This window comes from Schistocerca serialis, chromosome 4 (genome assembly GCF_023864345.2).
Source record: "Schistocerca serialis cubense isolate TAMUIC-IGC-003099 chromosome 4, iqSchSeri2.2, whole genome shotgun sequence".
NCBI classification, from domain to species: Eukaryota; Metazoa; Arthropoda; class Insecta; order Orthoptera; family Acrididae; genus Schistocerca; species Schistocerca serialis.
In genome coordinates, this window is record NC_064641.1 from 421,629,699 (window position 1) to 421,650,530 (window position 20,832).

Below are 20,832 nucleotides of genomic sequence, written 5' to 3' on the forward strand. Positions count from 1 at the left end.
GCGACATCTTTCCATCGCGATGGCGGGAAAGGACCATCATTCCGGTGCTCAAACCCGGTAAAAACCTGCTTGATATGGATAGCTATTGGCTCATCAGTCTCACCAACGTTCTTTGTAAGCTGCTGGAACATATGGTGTGTCGGCAGTTGGGTTGGGTGCTGGAGTCACGTGGTCTACTGGCTCCATGTCAGGGGGCTTCCGCCAGGCTCGCTCTACCACTGATAATCTTGTGTCCCTCGAGTCTGCCATCCGAACAGCCTTTTCCAGACGCAAACACCTGGTTGACGTCTTTTTTGATTTACGAAAAGGATATGACACGACCTGGCGACATCATATCCTTGCCACATTATACGACTGGGGTCTCCGAGGCCCACTCCCGATTTTTATCCAAACTCTCTTGTCGCTTCGTACTTTCTGTGTCCAAGTTGGTGCCTCCCATAGTTCCCCCCATCTCCAGGAGAATGGGGTTCTGCAGAGCTCCGTATTGAGTGTATCTCTACTTTTAATGGCCATTAATGGTCTAGCAGCAGCTCTAGGGCCGTCCATCTCACCTTCTCTGTATGCAGACGACTTCTGCATTTCGTACTGCTCCACCAGTACTGGTGTAGCTGAGGGGCGCCTACAGGGAGCCATCCACAAGGCGCAGTCATCGGCTCAAGCCCACGGTTTCCAGTTTTCGGCCCCAAAGTCGTGTGTTATGCACTTCTGTTGGCGTCGTACCTTTCACCCGGAACCAGAACTTAATGACGATCCACTCACTGTAGTGGAGACATGTCGATTCTTAGGACTGGTGTTCGACACTTGATTGACTTTGCTTCCTCACCTTCGTCAGCTTAAGCGGAAGTGGTGACAGCACCCCACTGACATCCGCTGCCTGAGCAACACCAACTGGGGTACAGATCGCTATAAGCTGCTGCAGCTCTACAGTGCCCTTGATCAATCCCGCCTTGACTATGGGAGTGTTGTTTATGCAGCGTTGGGTTTACTCGACCCAGTGCACCACTGTGGCGTTTGACTGGCAACAGGAGCTTCTACGACGAGTCCGGTGACCAGCACCCTAGTGGAGGCCGGAGTCCCTCCACTGCAAGTTAGGCGTGTACAACTGCTGGCCAGTTACGTTGCACACGTTCGTAGTTCTCTTGCGCATCCGAATTACCATCTCCTTTTCCCACCTACGGCGGCTCCATTCTCCTGTCATTGTGCTGTACGTCTCCTTTCTTTTCTTCTTTCCCTAGTGTAATTATTTTACCGGGAACAAGGGACTGATGACCCAGCAGTTTGGTTCCTTGCCGCCGCCCCCCCCCCCCCAACCCCCCCCCCCACACCCCCGCCTCCTTTAAACCAACTAACCAACCAACCTGTTCATTCTGGTAGCTTCTATAAGATCAACGATATAGTGTTCATCGGATGTAGGTGGTTGTGATCGAATACTAGTCAGGGGTATCCATAATGGTATAATTATACTACTCGGACACTGAGGTATGTAAAACTCTTAATCTTCTCTACATTAAAATAAAATGTTTTAAATAATATGGTACTGGAACAACGGCGTTTTTTCACGTGTAGCGCGACACATTCCAGGCATTTATTCCCATTTCCAGGTGCTTTGGAAGTATGTATTGGTACTCTATGTAAGTCTCCGACTGTGTTGTTCTGATACTCTTGCCCTGCAGTTATATTTTTATTGTTTTACTGCAATAAGAAGATACAAATCTAGGAATTTTTAGATGCTAATGTTAGAAATTAGTATTTTTGTGTCATAAGAAGATGACTAACTTTCTGACAAAAGCATACAAAAATTCGCAGATCGTTTTTTTCTGATTTTCCAACTGCAGTAAAACCATAAATATACGACTGGATGGCAAGAGAAACAGAACAGCACACACACACAAATCACATGGAATACCAGTTGAAACTTCCACAGCGGTTGAAAATGGGAATAAATTCCTAATATTAGTGTGCTTGTTATACCCTGCCTTTTGTACAATTACGAGGAAGTCTCGAATGGAAAGATTAGAGACCTTATTTCGCTACCTAATTATTTTGATGTATTATGATATTATTAGATTACTATATTATTTTATTAGATTATTATAAATGATTGAAGCGATTTCATCAATTCAGTGTAGCTGCATTAATTTACATCTGTCCACAACGCTCAACATTCGTACCGAAAAACTCAGTTTTGTATTGCTTAAGGTGCACTTCAGATTCCTGCCAGGAGATGGCAGCAGTGAGCAGTTTAGGCAAGATGACGACGGGTGCCGAGAAAGCGTATGTTGTTCTTGAAATACATTCACGTCCGTGTGTCGTAATAGTCTAACGACAGTTCAATACCAAGTTCAGCAAAGATCTACCAACTGTCAAATCCATTCGGCGATGGCACTGCACTTTGTCAAAGCCCTTTATATCAATGAGTTTCCAATTTTTGGTCAATATCATCGCCAGAATGATTCCCCATTCGCCTCAGCTCCGCTTACACTCGTATGCTCACTGGGACACGTGCCCACGAAGTCACTATGCGGCATTCAATCTCGCGGTAGGCAAATGACATAAAGTCCTCGCTCATCATTGTCAATATATCCATTTAATTCAGACGTGCATGAGTTCATAACTGCAAATATGATATCTGAGGGCACTGTGACCACTTTCATTATAATGAAGAAAGACTAAATTTTTATATTTATTTGGGTTACCGGTTTCGACTTTCGTTACGGATCGTGTCCATCCAATTGTGAATTCCAGTTCGTCAGCAGGACGAGGATTGTTTTAACCTTAATGTGGCTCTTTAAGTGGAATTATGTCACATATTGTAAAAAATTTCCCGTATGAAATTCTCGATTGCTTTTAATGGCGTTTCTTTCTCGATGAATCAAGGTAACGATTCTTTGTATCGTTTTCTTTCCGCTTAGCTACTACCTTTGTCTCCCATGCATTCGTGTCTCTTGAATTCATATTATCTCATTTTAAACAGAATAATGTTTTTCCAGTTTCGCAGCCATTTGGCATTTTAATTACTGCTGCCCTACAGGCATGTACAACGTGCGCAAGATTAGCTTTAAAAAAGCTGCAACCTATCAAATACTGTGCTTTCGAGAATCCAGAGCGAATGCAAGGAAACTGAGTAGGCGGCTTTAAGCGTGCGATAGCTGAGTGACACGGGCACCGCTTGCTCTTCCGTTCCAGTTTGAGCCGGGCAACAGAATTACGGGCCATCGGCAGACACGGTAACCGAATCCAACATCGGTGAGGGCACGGGAATGCCTGATGTTTGTGTGCCGCGCCTTTCCGGCTATACGGAGTGATAGACGAGCTCCGCGAATAGTTTCGAAGCAATGCGAGAGCCGACACGGGGAGCACTACTGTATACAGGGCTTTTTTTTTTTTTTACTTTATTGTTATTTGAACACCTGAACAATCAGGTAGGCTGGCAGCGGCATGCTACGCCGCTCTTCAGCCATAGAGTTGACAATCACAGTACAAGAATGGAGAATGGAAATGAACATATTGACGGGCAAAAAATAGTGGTCACAGTCACACAAAAAACACGGAGCCGTTCACACTCGACGAGAAAGACACTGAAAACACGTTGACACGGCGCACGTAACACTGATGAATCCGATGGCACAAGTGAACGGAGAAGCGTGACGGCGGACACTAAAAACACTAAACGACGTCACACACGAGACACAGATGGCGATGATCTCCGGCGCGCGAAAGTCCACGTAGCGTGTGCGAGTCTGGGGACCTGCCAAGAGGGGAAGAAGGGTGAGGGCGGGTGGAGAGGGGAGAACAGAGATGCCAATGGCTGAGGAGAGGGGAGGAGGAGTACAAGGACAGGGGAGGGGAGGCCCGGGGGAGAAGTGGGGAGAAGGGGGGGAGGGATGGAGGGTGCCCAAAGGAACAGATACAGGAAGAGGGAGGGAGGATTAAAGTTGGTAGGAGGGGTAGATGGAGGGGAGGAGGACATCATCCGGGAGGGGGAGCTGGCGGAAGCCACCTTGGGAGAGGGTAAGGAGGGTGGAGAGATGGAGACCGGGCGGGATGTGGGAATACAGGCACGGCAGCGGGCGGGGGTGGGAGAGGATCGGGGAGACGAGCGGGTGAGGAGGATCGAGTTTGCAGGAGGTGTACAGGATCCGTATCCTTTCAAGGAAAAGGAGGAGGTGGGGGAAGGGGATGAGATCGTACAGGATCCGCGTGGGGGAGGGGAGACGGATGCGATAGGCGAGGCGGAGAGCATGACGTTCAAGGATTTGGAGGAATTTAAAAAGGTAGGGGGGGCGGAGATCCAAGCCGGATGGGCATAACAAAGGATAGGGCGGATGAGGGACTTATAGGTGTGGAGGATGGTGGAGGGGTCCAGACCCCACGTACGGCCGGAGAGGAGCTTGAGGAGACTGAGTCGGGAGCGTGCCTTGGCTTGGATGGTCCGGAGGTGGGGAGTCCAGGAGAGGCGACGGTCGAGGGTGACGCCAAGGTACATAAGGGTGGGAGTGAGGGTGATAGGACGGCCATAGATAGTGAGATAGAAATCAAGGAGGCGGAAGGAAGGGGTGGTTTTGCCTACAATGATCGCCTGGGTTTTGGAGGGATTGACCTTGAGCAACCACTGGTTGCACCAAGCGGTGAACCGGTCAAGATGGGATTGGAGAAGGTGTTGGGAGCGCTGTAGGGTGGGGGAAGGGCAAGGAAGGCGGTGTCATCGGCAAACTGGAGAAGGTGGACGGGGGCTGACGGCGGCGGCATGTCCGCCGTGTACAAAAGGTACAGAAGGGGGGAGAGGACGGAGCCTTGGGGCACAGCGGCAGAGGGGAAAAAGGTGTAGGAATCTGTGTTATGGATGGTGACATAGGAATGACGGCGGGAGAGAAAGGAGCCGATCAGACGGACGTAGTTAATGGGAAGGGCGAAGGTTTGGAGCTTGAAGAGGAGACCGGAATGCCATACGCGGTCATAGGCACGTTCAAGGTCCAGGGAGAGGAAGATTGCGAAGCGACGGGAATTAAGCTGTTCGGAAAGGAGATGAGTGAGGTGAAGGAGAAGGTCGTCGGAAGAGAAGGACGGCCGAAAGCCACACTGGTTAACGGGAAGGAGGCGGTGCTGGCGGAGATGCTGGTGGATGCGTCGGGTGAGGATAGATTCCAGGACCTTGCTGAAGACCGAGGTAAGGCTGATGGGACGGTAGGAGGAGACGGCGGACGGCGGTTTGCCAGGTTTAAGGAACATGAGGATACGGGAGGTTTTCCACAGGTCGGGGTAGTAACCGGTGGGCAGGACTACATTTTAGAGCTTGGCCAGGGTGGAGAGAAAAGAGACAGGAGCTTCACGAAGGTGACGGTAGGTGACACGATCGTGACCAGGAGCGGTGTTGCGTTTTGTGCGGAGTGTAGCAATGAGATCCTGTGTAGTGATAGGGGTATTGAGTTCCGTGGGTGCAATGTGGTCCAAGTACTGGAAACCAGGAGCGAGGGGAGGGACAGAGGTGTCAGTTCGATCGCGGATATCCGGGAGAGGGAGTAATCAAACTGGGGATCATCGGGGATGGAAAACACATCGGACAGGTAGGAGGCAAAGTGATTGGCCTTACTAAGGGCGTCAGGGAAGGGATGATCATCATGGAGAAGAGGATGATAGGGGGAGGGCTTAGTTCCGGTAAGGCGACGGAAGGCTGACCAGAACTTGGACGAGTTGATAGGTAGATTAGTATTTAAACGGGTGCATGTATGTCGCAGTCCCGGCGTTTCTTAGCCGCGAGCAAATTACGAATGTGTCGCTGGAGTTGCCGGTGGCGTCGTATTGTGTCCGGGTCACGCGTGTGGAGGAAGGCACGGTAGTGACGGCGGGATTCACGGAGGAGGAGGACGGCCTGTGGGGGTAAGGTAGGACGGTGGGGGTGGATGGCGACAGTAGGGACGTGGGCCTCCACGGCCTCAGACAAGGTCTGCTGGAGAAAGGAGTCAGCATGGGTGACATCATCGGGGTGGTGGTAGGTGAAAGGGTGGCTATCGACCTGGGTGGAGAGGGTATCCCGGTAGGCATTCCAGTCGGCACGGGAATAGTCATGGATATACAGGGGGGGCACTGCTGTATTTATGTTTGACATGCACTCCTCGTTGGTATTTGCAAGAGCCAAGTATCTCTGCACGCGTGTTCCGATAACACAGACAGTGCTGTTAAACACACACACACACACACACACACACACACACACACACACACAGTGGCAGTGAAGAAGCATAGTGAAAAACCCGTCCGGCCAACGATATATAAGTATTCTAAGGCGATTGTAGTGTTGTCCCTACATCGATGGCTTACGGCTTCGTAACCATTCATCCATATCTACTTACTTTTAACAAAACATGTGGTACGGAGAGAGGATATAGGTTTAGCGGTAAGCGTCTAGGCCACCACAATATTTAACAAACTAAACAGTGTCGTTATTGATTCTTGAGAATATTTAACACACCCAGCAATCAATGAACAAGTAGGCAACATCTTATTACCAAATTTAGTATTTCATAACAGGAAGAACACTTCAAATGTAATTTAACAATGATACATTTCCGACCTTCAGAGAACAGATTCTCTGATTGGTCTCTGGAACTTTTAAGGTTCAACTAAAACTGAGAGAAGGTACCGTGTAAAAGATGCAAAACAAAGACTCTTAAAGTCATTCAGAATCGGTCACAAATACGTTAGATAGTGAAAGTCTAAGGATTCCTTTTACCAAATGAGCAACAAGACTTTAAATAATGAAACCTTTAGCTTTAGATAATCAAAAAATCTTAAACACAAGGAACCTAAAAAAAACCAGCTGCAAGTAAAATTTAAGACTCGTAATCTTAACCGCAGCTAACTAATTATTTTAAGAACATTTGAATAACTGACCTACTGAAAAACTTCAACTTCATGAATTTAACTGAAGCAAACTTTACAGCAAACTCAGTAACTCCACTGCTGCACCACAGCACACAAATGATTTGTAAAAAACAGTTTACGTATTTGTGATAGTGCACAATAATTCAGAATGAGGTAAACGATAAATCCACAACTTACAGTTCGTAGTAAGATTAGCGTTCAACTTAAAAGTTAAGCAGAGAGAAAATGACCATCAGAAACTGATAATTGAAACCACAATAAAATATACAAATGGGATTCAAGGTGAATAAAATTCGGATGGCCCAGGCAAACAGCTCGTGTACCGAACACAACAAAGCTCATCTTTTCCAAACAACACCCTGCCGAATGATGAGTCCAGTGCTTTGGATCAATAGTTTCCGAAAACGCCCCTCTCATATGTGGCCACCATACTGCAGTGTGTACCAGGTTACACCTCGTCCTAAAATAACCAAGTACATTCGACGTCCAACAGATCGCTCAGCAGTCCGGAGCCGCGTTGATGCTACGGTCGCAGGTTCGAATCCTGCTTCGGGCATGGGTGTGTGTGATGTCTTTAGGTTAGTTAGGTTTAAGTAGCTCTAAGTTCTAGGGGACTGAGGACCACAGCAGTTGAGTCCCATAGTGCTCAGAGCCATTTGAACCAGATCGCTCAGCTCTACCAAGGCACCATCGCGTGATGCCAGGCACAAGCGCGCACACACACACACACACACACACACACACACACACACACACACACACTCTGCCCAAAGCGCTGACTGAGAATGATGTTTGCCTCTTGCAATACCAGAGGAGAGGAATTCGTCGGGGGCCGCATCAAACTAGTTACGAGGCTGATGACTCAAAAACGCAGCAGACTTGGACAGCAGTGTTACCACGGCCGCGCCTACACTCCTTACCGACTGTGCGCGCAGCTTCACCAGACAAACACTGATGCCGACAACAATTCACAGCCACGGGACAGAAATTTACTGTTTCGCTTCCCGGGCCGACCCGTCGAGAGCGCTGTAGCTCCTCGCTAGGAGCAGCATCGCCAAAACCGACTGCGGCGCCACCGGACCGGCCGCTGCCAGCGGCTTGCGAATGATGGCACACGTAAAATCAAATCGAGCTATTGCACTCGAGATCGAGCCATCGCCAAACTGGCTCAATATTGTTAGGCCAGCTGTTCATTTCTATGTAAAACACACAAACACACACACACTTCTCGCGGTTCTAGGCGCGCAGTCCGGAACCGCGCGATTGCTACGGTCGCAGGTTCGAATCCTGCCTCGGGCATGGATGTGTGTTCTGTCCTTGGGTTGGTTAGGTTTAAGTAGTTCTAAGTTCTAGGGGACTGATGACCACAGCTGTTAAGTCCCATAGTGCTCAGAGCCATTTGAACCACACACACACACACACACACACACACACACACACACAAACACACAAACACACACACACACACACACACACACACACACACACACACACACACACACACACACGCACCATCCATGTATGTATGGTACTTCTCCAGCTACTGATTCTATTCTTGTACAGATACACACTCGTACTTAGCCGAGTAGCTTTATTACCCATGAGAATTCCCGAGGCCGAATCCTTACCTAGCGAGGTGGTGCAATGGTAAAACATTCCACTCATATTCGGGAGAATGGTGGTTCAAATCTCCGTCCGCTCTTCCAGGTTTTGGTTTTTCAAAATTTCCTTACATCGATTAAAGCGAATGCCGGAATGTTTCCTTTGGTAGGGCACTGCTTATTTCCTTCCATAATTCGAACATGAACTCCAATAGTCTCGTCGTCGCTCCACGTTAAACCTTAACTTCCTTTTCAGATTGAACTCGAACTTCTGACCCAAAACGCTACCCCGAGACAACGAAGGCCAAGTCTGAGTTTTCGTACAAAGTATTACACTATTATTTGTAAAGAAACCTCGATAGATAATAAGATCAACGGAGAATATACGTCGCACTGATCGCTTCAGAGCGCCGTAGACGATATAGAACGTAACAGGCGGACACCTGACGCCCCGTGAAATATTGTGTGTATGTTGTACGGAATCAGCGCTAATAAAAAATCGACATGGAAACATAAGAGGTTGGCAGAAAGGAAATAACGGGTTTGAACAGGCTCATGATCACACAGGGAATGAAGTTACCCGATTTGTTGGTATACCAAAGTGGTCTGTCCAACTTTTCTACTAGGAGCGGTGTACCTTTCGGAGCCAAGTAACGAGGCGTAAAACACTGGTCCAAAACAACTGTAGCCTCCAGCGACCAGAAACGAGGGTCACGCCTTGTCGATGACGATCGGTGTCGAAGCCGACAGGTCTTGACACTGACATTCCTTTAACTTGGCTCTTGAAGTCGAATTACGTTACATATTTCAACCAATTTCCCGAATGAAATGCTCTATTACTTTAATGGCGCTTTTTTTCGATGAATAATGATAACGATTCTTAGTGTCGTTTTCTTTCCACTCAACTGTTACTTTCGTCCCCTATGCATTCATCTTCCGTCTCTGTCGAATTCATTTTCTCTCGTTTTGAATACAGTACTTTCCAGTTTCGCATCCATTTCCCATTTTAATTACTGCTGTCCTGCACGCTTGCTGTACTGGCATGTGCAACGTGCGCAAGACTGACACTAAAAAAAAGCTACAGCCTATCAAACGCTCTGCTTTCGAGAATGCAAAGAAGAGGACTGGGCGGTATTAGGCGTACGATATCTGAGTGACGCGGGTCCAGCTCAACCAGTTTTCGAGTGTACATTTCGAAGAGAACTGCATGCGAATGACATTTGGAGATGCAAAGGGCACTGTAGCACATAAAGCTGCACGCCCTCGATGGGCCAAACAATATACAAACTGGTCAGGTGCAGACCGGAGCCGTACATAGTGGTCAGACATGTCGCTATTTTGAATCTTTCCAAATGAAGCAAGGCGTCGGGTGCATCGATGGAGCAACGAGCCGTTTAAATTGCAGTGCGTACTTCAGTGGGGAGGTGACTCTGTACTTTTGAATTTTTTTTCGTATCATGTCTCGGACTCACTCATTCACGTTACTGTGAACATGAAACAGGGCGGTTATTTCAAGATTCTCGGTGACGAGAAGTGTTGTCTTTTGTTCCCTATCATGATGAGTATGCTGTGTATTCTTCCGTGTTGCTCGATGACAACAACCGTGTTGGCAATGAAATTACAATGAAATCCAGACCACAAGCTGCTAACAGGCGTTGATAAATATCGACGGGGACAGTTGAAAATGTGTGCCTCGACCGGGACTCGAACCCTGGATCTCCTACTTACATGGCAGACGCTCTATCCGACTGAGCCATCGACGATACAGAAGATAGTGCGACTGCAGGGACTTATCTCTGGCACGCTCCCTGGTGCGCTCCCCGTGAGAGCCACACTTCCAACTCACTGTCCACACACTACATTTATAGTGACCCCGCCCACTATAATCATTACTCGCGGCAGTCAATCTACCGATTCCCCTAAGAGTTTGAGCAATGTGAGTGCATCCGCTCTGAAGAACATCTTTGGCCGGTAAGGCTTACCTATATGAAGAAAGAACAGATACCATTGCTGACCTTGCAGCTCTCGAAGAATGAAATTACACTGAAATCCAGACCATTACCTGTTTACAAGCGTTGATCTTCAGTGCGGATGCACTCACATTGCTCAAACTCTTGCGGGAATCGGAAGATTGACTTCCGCGAGTAATGAGTATAGTGGGCAGGGGCACTACAAATGCAGTCTGTGGACAGTAAGGTGGAAGTTTGGGTCTCACCGTGAGCGTGCCAGAGATAAGTCCCTGCAGTCGGACTATCCTTTATGTCGTCGATGGCTCAGTCGGATAGAACGTCTGTCATCTAAGCAGGAGATCCCAGGTTCGACTCCCAGTCGGAGCACACATTTTGAACTGTCCCCTTTGATATTTATCAACGCCTGTTAGAACAGGGAGTAGCGGATGCGAAGAAGGAAGCAAATTGGTAAACTATAGTGGCAAAATTGCTGCCATCTATCGACGGAGAAAAGAAGGGGGGGGGGGGGGGGGCACTAGCCCGGCCGTTCACAATCTCAATTACACTTAAAATGAAGAAAATTACACAAAGTCAGTTAAAAGTGCATTATGTGTAGTAAAGGGGCGTATTGAATTGGTCTGTACAGAACTGTGGTAAAACTGGGTGGAAGCTGCGATGTAAGATTATTATATAAACCGTAAGGCGCAATGAAACTTTTCTTTTACATGAGTGACGAAAAAATTTTAAATTTAGTGGGGTATAAGAGGCAACGTGGAACAACGCACCACAGTCATCAGGTAAAAACAGAAAAAAAACATCCACATGTGCCACTCCTATTTAGAAGCTACCATTACTTATCAACAGGGAACGTAGCGAAACCTTACAGTCTATACCCTCAGAAAGTGATACGCCAATTAATAGCTAGCAGCATAGCACTAAAAGGACACATTAAAAGTGGGGTCAATTTAAAACCTGCTAACCAACAGTCGACAGCTAATCGAGGCTTACGTAAGTCCTGACACGCATTTTACATCATGAAACAAGGTAATTTTTTTAATTAGTGAGGGCACAGATAATGCCACAGTAGCATAATATGTTGGCATGAGTATAGAGATGAAGACTGTTAACGTTTGTCTTATTTATAAAGCTTTAATAGTTTTCGGTTTCATTACTTTTCAGCACATCCTCGTAGTGCTAACAATGTAGAGGTTTAGACAGTCACAGATGTTAAATATGTAGGCGTAACGTTGCAAATCGACATGAAATGGGACGAGAACGTAATGTCAGTTCTAGGAAAGGCGAGTGGCCTATATGGTTTTATTGGGAGAATTCTGGGAAAATGTAGATCTATATAGCGGACTGTGTACAGAACGCTTATGTGACCCATTTTGGAATACTGTTAGAAAGTTCGAGGTCGGTAAAAGAAAGACAAGGCATCAATTCAAAAGCGTGCTGCTAGATTTGTTACCGGTAGATTCGATCAACGCTTGGCTGTTGTGGAAATGCTGCGAGGGCTCAAATGGGAATCTGTCGATGGAAGACGACGTTCTTTTCGCGAAAGTTCAGAGAAACGGCATTCGTGGCTGACTGCAGAACGATCCTACCACGTCCGACGTAGATATCGCGTAATGACCGCGAACACAAGATGAGAGAAATCAGGGATCGCACGGAAGGATGTAGATGGTCGTATTTCCCTCGTTCCATTTCCTACTGGGACAAGAAGAGCAAAGACAGCCTCCGCCATTCACCGTATGGTGACTGATTTATGACGATGGAAAAGTATAATGAAGCAGGGACTGTACATGAGACATCAGGTGTACGGAGATGTGCCACGGATAGAGCACACTGACCGGCCAGGTCTCCAGCAGCCGTGCGCCGAACTGTGGCACGGCCTTGACGGTGGCGGCAGCGGCAGCAGCAGTGGTGTGCCGGTTGCGCCTGCTCTGCTCCGTGCCGCGCCGTTCAGCTCTGCCGGCGGTCTCGCTCTGCCTGGCGCCGGCACGGCGGCAGAGCGCCGTTTCACAGTTTGGAGTATCCACTATTCCCACACACTCAGCACGGCCGCGGCATCCGTAAAGCGCAGGCTTAAGGGCGGCGCCGTACACTAGGCAGAAAAAAAACCAGGAAGAGGCTGTGCAAAGCGGCGTCGTATTTCTCCACTCTACTTTGCCCTTCCGTGTCAACAGGCGTATTGTGGCCTTACTTGGTCGACATCCGTGTTTGACTGGACTAGTAGCTGAGATCAACACGCTTTTGTCCCCCTCAAGAATCTTTTCGCCTAACGCTTCCTTCCATTACCAAGCTGACCATTCTTTGGTCCCTCAGGATATGTTCCATAACTCGATCCTTTCTTTTAATAAGACTGTGCCACACATTTATTTACTCCATTATTCTATTCACTGACTCCTCCTTAGACTTCTGACGTTGTTACAACTTAATAAGTAATGTCCTTAGGGATATATGCAATGCTTCACCGGAACAGTGAATTTTTCCAGACAGGTTAGAATATGCAATTATAATTTAATATTATTAAACCGCTTCATACCAAAATTGACAAGACAGGTTTAAACTATTATTGTCCAGTTTCCTTACTGACATCTTTTTCCAAAATATGCGAAAAAGTAGTGTACTCGAGAGTAGCTTCACACTAACGTGGAAGTAGTTTACTTAGCACATCACAGTTTAGGTTCCAGAAAGGTTGCGCGACTGAGAATTCTATTTATACACTACTGGCCATTAAAACTGCTACACCAAGAAGAAATGCAGATGATAAAAGGGTATTCATTGGACAAATATATTATACTAGAACTGACATGTGATTACATTTTCAAGCAATTTGGGTGCATAGATCCTGAAAAATCAGTACCCAGAACAACCACCTCTGGCCGTAATAACGGCCTTGATACACCCGGGCATTGAGTCAAGCGGTTCTAGGCGCTTCAGTCTGGAACCGCTCGATCGCTACGGTCACAGGTTCGAATCCTGCATCGGGCATGGATGTGTATGATGTCCTTAGGTTAGTTAGGTTTAAGTAGTTCTAAGTTCTAGGGGACTGATGACCTCAGATGTTAAGTCCCATAGTGCTCAGAGCTATTTGAACCACTGAGTCAAACAGAGCTTGGATGGCGTGTACAGGTACAGCTGCCCATGCAGCTTCAACACGATACCACAGTTCATCAAGAGTAGTGACTGGCGTATTGTGACGAACCAGTTGCTCGGGCACCATTGACCAGACGTTTTCAGTTGGTGAGAGATCTGGAGAATGTGCGGGCCAGTGCAGCAGTCGAACATTTTCTGTATCCAGAAAGGCCCATACAGGACCTGCAACATGCGGTCGTGCATTATCCTGCTGAAATGTAGGGTTTCGCAAGGATCGAATGAAGGGTAGAGCCACGGGTCGCAACACATCTGAAATGTAGCGTCCACTGTTCAAAGTGCCGTCAATGCGAACAAGAGGTGACCGAGACGTGTAACCAATGGCACCCCATACCATCACGCCGGGTGATACGCCAGTATGGCAATGACGAATACACGCTTCCAATGTGCGCGAAGACGAATACACGTTTCCAATGTGCGTTCACCGCGATATCGCCAAACACGGATGTGACCACCATGATGCTGTAAACAGAACCTGGATTCATCCGAAAAAAATAACGTTTTGCCTTTCGTGCACCCCGGTTCGTCGTTGAGTACACCATCGCAGGCGCTCCTGTCTGTGATGCAGCGTCAAGGGTAACCGCAGCTATGGTCTTCGTGCTGATAGTCCATGCTGCTGTTAACGTCGTCGAACTGTCCGTGCACATGGTTGTTGTCTTGCAAACGTCCCATCTGTTGACTCAGGGATCGAGACGTGGCAGCACGATCCGTTACAGCCATGCCGATAAGATGCCTGTCATCTCGACTGCTAGTGATACGAGGCCGTTGGGAGCCAGCACGGCGTTCCGTATTACCCTCCTGAACCCACCGATTCCATATTCTGCTAACAGTCATTGGATCTCGACCAACGCGAGCAGCAATGTCGCGATACGATAAACAGCAATCGCGATAGGCTACAATCCGACCTTTATCAAAGTCGGAAACGTGATGGTACGCATTTCTCCTCCTTACACGAGGCAGCAAAACATCGTTTCACCAGGCAACGCCAGTCAACTGCTGTTTGTGTATGAGAAATCGGTTGTAAACTTTCCTCATGTCAGCCACCGGCACCAACCTTGTGTGAATGCTCTGAAAAGCTAATCATTTGCATATCACAGCATCTTCTTCCTGTCGGTTAAATTTCGCGTCTGTAGCACGTCATCTTCGTGGTGTAGCAGTTTTAATGGCCAGTAGTGTAGATTCATGCATCAAGCAGCAAAAGCCTTAAAGAATAATACATCGCATTTCGGTATTTTTTTTTTTTTTTTTTTTTTTTTTTTTTTTTGCCGGCCGCGGTGGCCGTGCGGTTCTAGCGCTGCAGTCCGGAACCGCGGGGCTGCTACGGTCGCAGGTTCGAATCCTGCCTCGGGCATGGATGTGTGTGATGTCCTTAGGTTAGTTAGGTTTAAGTAGTTCTAAGTTCTAGGGGACTGATGACCTAAGGTGTTAAGTCCCATAGTGCCCAGAGCCATTTGAACCATTTTTCGGTATTTTTTGTGACCTCTCCAAGGCCTTCGATTGTGTAAATCATAATACTCTCTTAGAAGGACTCAAGTTTTATGGAATTGATGGCTTTGCGCAAAAGGCCGTGCTGAATAATTCAGACACTGTCGCCAAAATAGAAAATTTTAGTGACTGGGGTGAAAATGAAAAACGAAAAACCAACAGAGCTCAATTTTCGGTTCACTCCTATTTCCTATCTATCTGAATGATCTTCCACTAACATTCAACAAGCAAAACTGATGCTTTTTTGCAGATGATACTAGTGTTACAAGAAATCTCATTAGAGAGAAACCAACAGAAGAATTATTAAATAGCGATTCTAGGCGCTTCAGTCCGGAACCGCGTGATTGCTACGGTCGCAGGTTCGAATCCTGCCTCGGGTATGTGCGTGATGTCCTTAGAACTACTTAAACCTAACTAACCTAAGTTCTAGGGTAAATTACTTTTGAATACATTGTGGGAGTGAACAGTGCTCAATGTGTTACAAATATTTACTATCAAAAACAATATTGATCACAATTTATTTATTACCGTGAACCGGTCACCGTAGTAAATAAATTGTGATCAAGACTAATTTTAATAGTAAATACAAGTTTAGGGGACTAATGACCTCAGATGTTAAGTCCCATAGTGCTCAGAGCCATATTTTTGAGTTATTAAATATTTTCTGCAATTTTAAGGAAAATAAACTTGCACACAACGCTCAGTTCCGTGCAGCAAATAGTCATATCCACAATAGATGTAGCACATGAGCAAGAGTCAGCAAGTAAGGTAGAATGCTCCAAATTTTTGGGTTTACATACTGATGAAAACTTGAACTGAATGAAGCATATTACTGAGCTCCTCAAACAATTAAGTTCAGGTACCTCTGCTCTTCGTATAACTGCTTACGTTGGAAGCAAACCTGTTAACCTCCTAACTGACCTATTTCGCATATTTCCAGCCAATAATTTCACAAGGAATAATCTTCTGGAGTAACTCATCACTTAGAAAGAAAGTAATGATTGCACAATAGCGAGTAGTAGGTCTGATACGTGGTGCTCACCCACCGACGTCACGTAGGCACCTCTTTAAGGAGTTATGCATTTTACATGCCTCACAATACAATATTTTCCCTAATGAAATGCGTTATAAGTAATTCATCGCCGTCTGAGAAGAACAGACTACCGATTCCTCCATTTTACTACTCGAATCATCTTTTAAACTCCCCATAGAACTTTCCAATTCATCTTTAAGTCCTTCCGAAGAACAGTCATGTACATACCTACAACATTAGAGGGATGTATGACTTTTATCACCCACTGTTAAAGCTGTTGGTGGCTCAGAGAGGAGTTCAATATAGAGCAGTAAAAAGTTTTTATCATTTGTCGAATGACATAAAACGTCTGACAGGCAGCGACCCAGGTTTAAAATCTAATTAAAAATCATTTTTCCCCGATAATTCCTTCCATTCGATTGATGAATTTCTACTTGAAAACTGGTAGCCAGTAAAAAACTAAAAAAAAAAACAACGTAAAAATAACTTAAGAGTAGTTGCATGAGAAAGAATACAGTGATAACGTGTTCATTGATGTTAACACTAATCACGAATACATACCCTGTAAACCGACTCGTTCCACATCCTTTCGATAAAAGAATCTATCAACTGATCTATGGAATATGTAGCTAACTACCGAAAAAATCTTCAGAATCCTTCTGTAACCCCACACTCCAGAGAGCACCACATTTCAAAACTTCTGTTTTCTTCTTGTCTTAATTCTTTGTCGTACATGTTTCACTTCCGTACCTGGCTACACTCCACACAAATACCTGCAGAAAATCTTTTTAATATTTATATTTATTTCGAGAGGTTGAAAGAGTTAGTCAACCATTTCTGATTAAAGATTTGTTAGAACCATAGACCTAGGTTTCGACAATGGAATAATTGCCTGCCGATAAGGTCATCGCTTGTGATTATTTGTGTTCGCAAGATGAATATCTTTCATTACAAGAACCGTCTGGTTTTATTATTGATTACTATGTGATGGAACAAAGTCCATTATATGTTCTCAAAAAGACGATTTTAAAATTGTCGAAATCCTCGGGCAAGGATTCCAATAAACCTTTGTTTGCGACTGGTTGGCTGATTCCTTCAAACTCTCAAAGCTTATTATCGTACAGTTGCTGAATTTTTAGTCATGTTTAAGATATTACTTACATTTATATTCGATCTAAACGTTTTTCTCTTTCACAGAAACGCTTTTCTTCCTATTATCAGTCTTCATTTTATATCCCGTCTATTTCGATCGTCCTCAAATAGTTTACTGCCAACAACTTTTAGTGTGTCATTTCCTTATATAATTACATGAGCATCACCTGTTTTAATTTGACTTCCTAATATTCACCTTCTTGTACGTTTTTAATGTTCATCTTATAATCTCTTTTCACACTACCCATTCAGCTGGTCTTCCGTCTCACTTGGCACTTGCAATCTGCTACAGAAACACACTATCGTCAGGAAACAAAGAAGTCATTATTTCTTCTCCGTTAATTGTAATTCATTTTCCAGATTTCCCATTGGTTTCCTTTACTCCTCGCTCGATGTACAAATTAAATAAAATGGGGCGGGGGGGGGGGGGGGCGGAAGGCTACAACCCTCCTTTCTCAACTAGAGATCATCCCTTTCATGTCCTTCGAATCTTACAACTGCAGTATGGATTCTGTACAAGTTGTTAATAACTTCTCGCTCCCTCTATTTATCCCTGCAACCTTGCGAATTTCAAAGTCTACAAACAAAGCAGCAAATCGCCTTTCAAAAATCTGCGCGCATCGGCAAAAGATAATATTATGCATCTGGTGGAACGGCGAGAGTGTGGTGTTCTACGAACTGCTTCCCCGATGTGTAACCATCACTGCTGAGATTTATTGTCAGCAACTGAGACGTCATGCACAGGCAAACCAATAACAAGAACCATGGAGACTGCATGAAATACCACGATAAAGGACACCAGCATTCTGATAGACTGACAAAAAATACTGTACAGAAGTTGAGTTGTGAAGTCATTCCGCACCCACCTTATTCACCTGGTCTTGCGCACTCAGATTTTTCCCTTTTCCGCTCCCTATCGAGCAACCTTCAAAGAACTTCCTTTCCCTATGAAAATGTGCTCCGAGTTTGGCTAGACAAGTTCTTTTCCTCAAAACCATGTGATTTCTACTGTAGCTGAATCGAAAAGTTATCTCAGCGTTGGCAAACTTTGGGTAAATAGTGAAGCAGAACATATTATAGATGACTAAAGTCTCTATTAAGTGTGTGTGGCCGGCGGGGTGGCCGAGCGGTTCTAGGCGCTTCAGTCTGGAACCGCGCGACCACTACGGTCGCAGGTTCGAATCCTGCCTCGGGCATGGATGTGTGTGATGTCCTTAGGTTAGTTAGGTTTAACTAGTTCTAAGTTCTAGGGGACTGATAACCTAAGATGTTAAGTCCCATAGTGCTCAGAGCCATTTGAACCATTTTGAAGTGTGTGTGTGTTAAGTCTATTAAACTTACGATAAAACGCTATGAAATTATAGACTAACGTAATACTAATAATCAAGTCGTCCAGCTTACTTTCATCACCCGATCTACTTTGTACGGAAGGCCAATGGGATGAACTGTTACGAAACAAGTGGAGGCGCGAGAGGTGTGCAGACGCGCAGACATGTAGGGCAGAGCGGCTCGCCTCATGAGGAGCAAAAGCGGCGTGGGACAGTGGGGTCGGCAGCCCCACACGCACCGCCCACAGACCACAGCACAGCACCACGGTACGGGTATAGGGGGCACGCGGGCGGGGCTGAAATGAACGGGCCGCGAGCCTTGTACGGCGGCCGCGCCGGACTCTGGCCGGTGTTGCAACAGGTGTGTCAAAGAGGCACGCCGCTTTATCTCCATGCTTCACGACTGGCAAGACCCCCAAATTACAGTTCTGTTAAAAAAAAGTTTCCACTCTGTAACGGCGAGTGATGTCAATGGCAACGCAACGACCGTGAGTTTCAGGCAGTTTTCCACAATCGTATATGCAGATGCCGCACAGGATTCCCCCTGTCCTCCTCACACATTACGAGATCACCGACCAAAACATTAGTCTAACTCTTAAAAGAGCATACTGATCGCTTTGGAGCACTTTAGATGCTGGAGAACTGGTATTAGATGGTCATGTGCTCCTGCATGACAGAGAAATAGTGTGCATGTGCCAGTCGGGTCTATGGTATCAGTTTAGTAAGGTCACCTTAGAGACGTGACAGAATGGTAGAAATTATCTGTAATGTTTGGACGTGTCCATGACCAATTTGTTGGTTTGTCAACGCAAGGCAGTCCAGCGTGTCTACAAGAAATGGTTTATCACCCGCTGTCGTGTACCGCGGCACAAGAGCTACGGTCACGAACCATTCTTACTTTTAGGAACCGGGCGCCTTGTCAGTGACAACTGGTTTCAAACCAGACAGGAATTCTGTATTGCAGTGACTGTGTTGGTTCGATTTACTCTGCAATGTCCTTCAGTGATGCACGCCTGTCTGAAGGAACATGCACTGCTGCGATCGTCACCTGTAAGAAATACAAGAATGATATTCGCATTTACGAATATGGTGAAACTCAAGCTGCACTGTTTATTGCTGACAGTTAAAATTTGCGCCGGCCCGCAACTTGAATCAGGATTTCCCTCTCCACGCGAGCAGTCGCCTTAATCGCTTCGGCTATCCGAGCACGCACTCTCTGCAGACACAAACTTTCATATGTCACCGTTTGGCCTACACCCTATACTCCACAGACACTGTCAATGCCGTAGAGGGAAAGACGTGTAATAAAAGTCGCGGCCTTGTTTTTAGGCATGAAATAATACAATGATCAGCCAAACATAATGACCTCTCCCGACCGTGAGACTGGACGCCACCTGCTGGCGCTGCGGGCTCGGGACGCGGTAACAAAAGCATGTAAGTGGAGCAGACACGGACGGGGGATCACCTTAGCGAAGATAAGGGCTGCAAATGGCAAATCCACTGAGAAGAACAACTTTGTCAAAGGACATTATTATTACGCAGAGCCTGCGAACGAGTATCTCAAAAATGGCGAAGCTGGTCGAATGTTCACGTGCTACTGTCGTGAGCGTTGTGGAAAGAGGTAGGACAGTGAAACTACCACGCATCGCTAAATGGTTGGACGTACACGACTCTTTCTTGAGAAAACGTGGAGTTCGGAGTCCTGCCTGCTCCGCAAAATAGAATAGATAGTGATCTGTGGCATCTCCGTCGAAACAGTACAATGCTGGTGCACGCACGCCGTTTATTACACACTATTGAACACGGCCCTCCGCAGCAGATCACACCTACGTGTCCACATGTTGACCCAACGACATTGCTTGCTGTGGGCACGGGACTACCGGGGTTCGACCGTCGATTAGTGGAAACGCATCGGCTCTTTGGGTGAGTCACATTTTCGCTACACTGAGTCGATGGTCTTCTCCACAAAAGCCGTCATCCAGCTGAATTGAGGCTCGAAACGTGCAGCGCACCACGGACGCTGGCTGATCGGAGCAGTATTGTGGTGTGGGAGGCATTCTCCTGCACTTGCATGGGGCATGTGGTAGTAATCGAAGACACGCTGATATCTGCAAACCACCTGCATCTCTTCCTGCTTGATGTCTCAACCGACCACGATGCCATCATTCACCACTATAATTGTCGGTGTCTAGGAGCCAGTACCGTGCTACAGTGGTTTGAGCAGCATTGTAGTGAACTCACGTTGA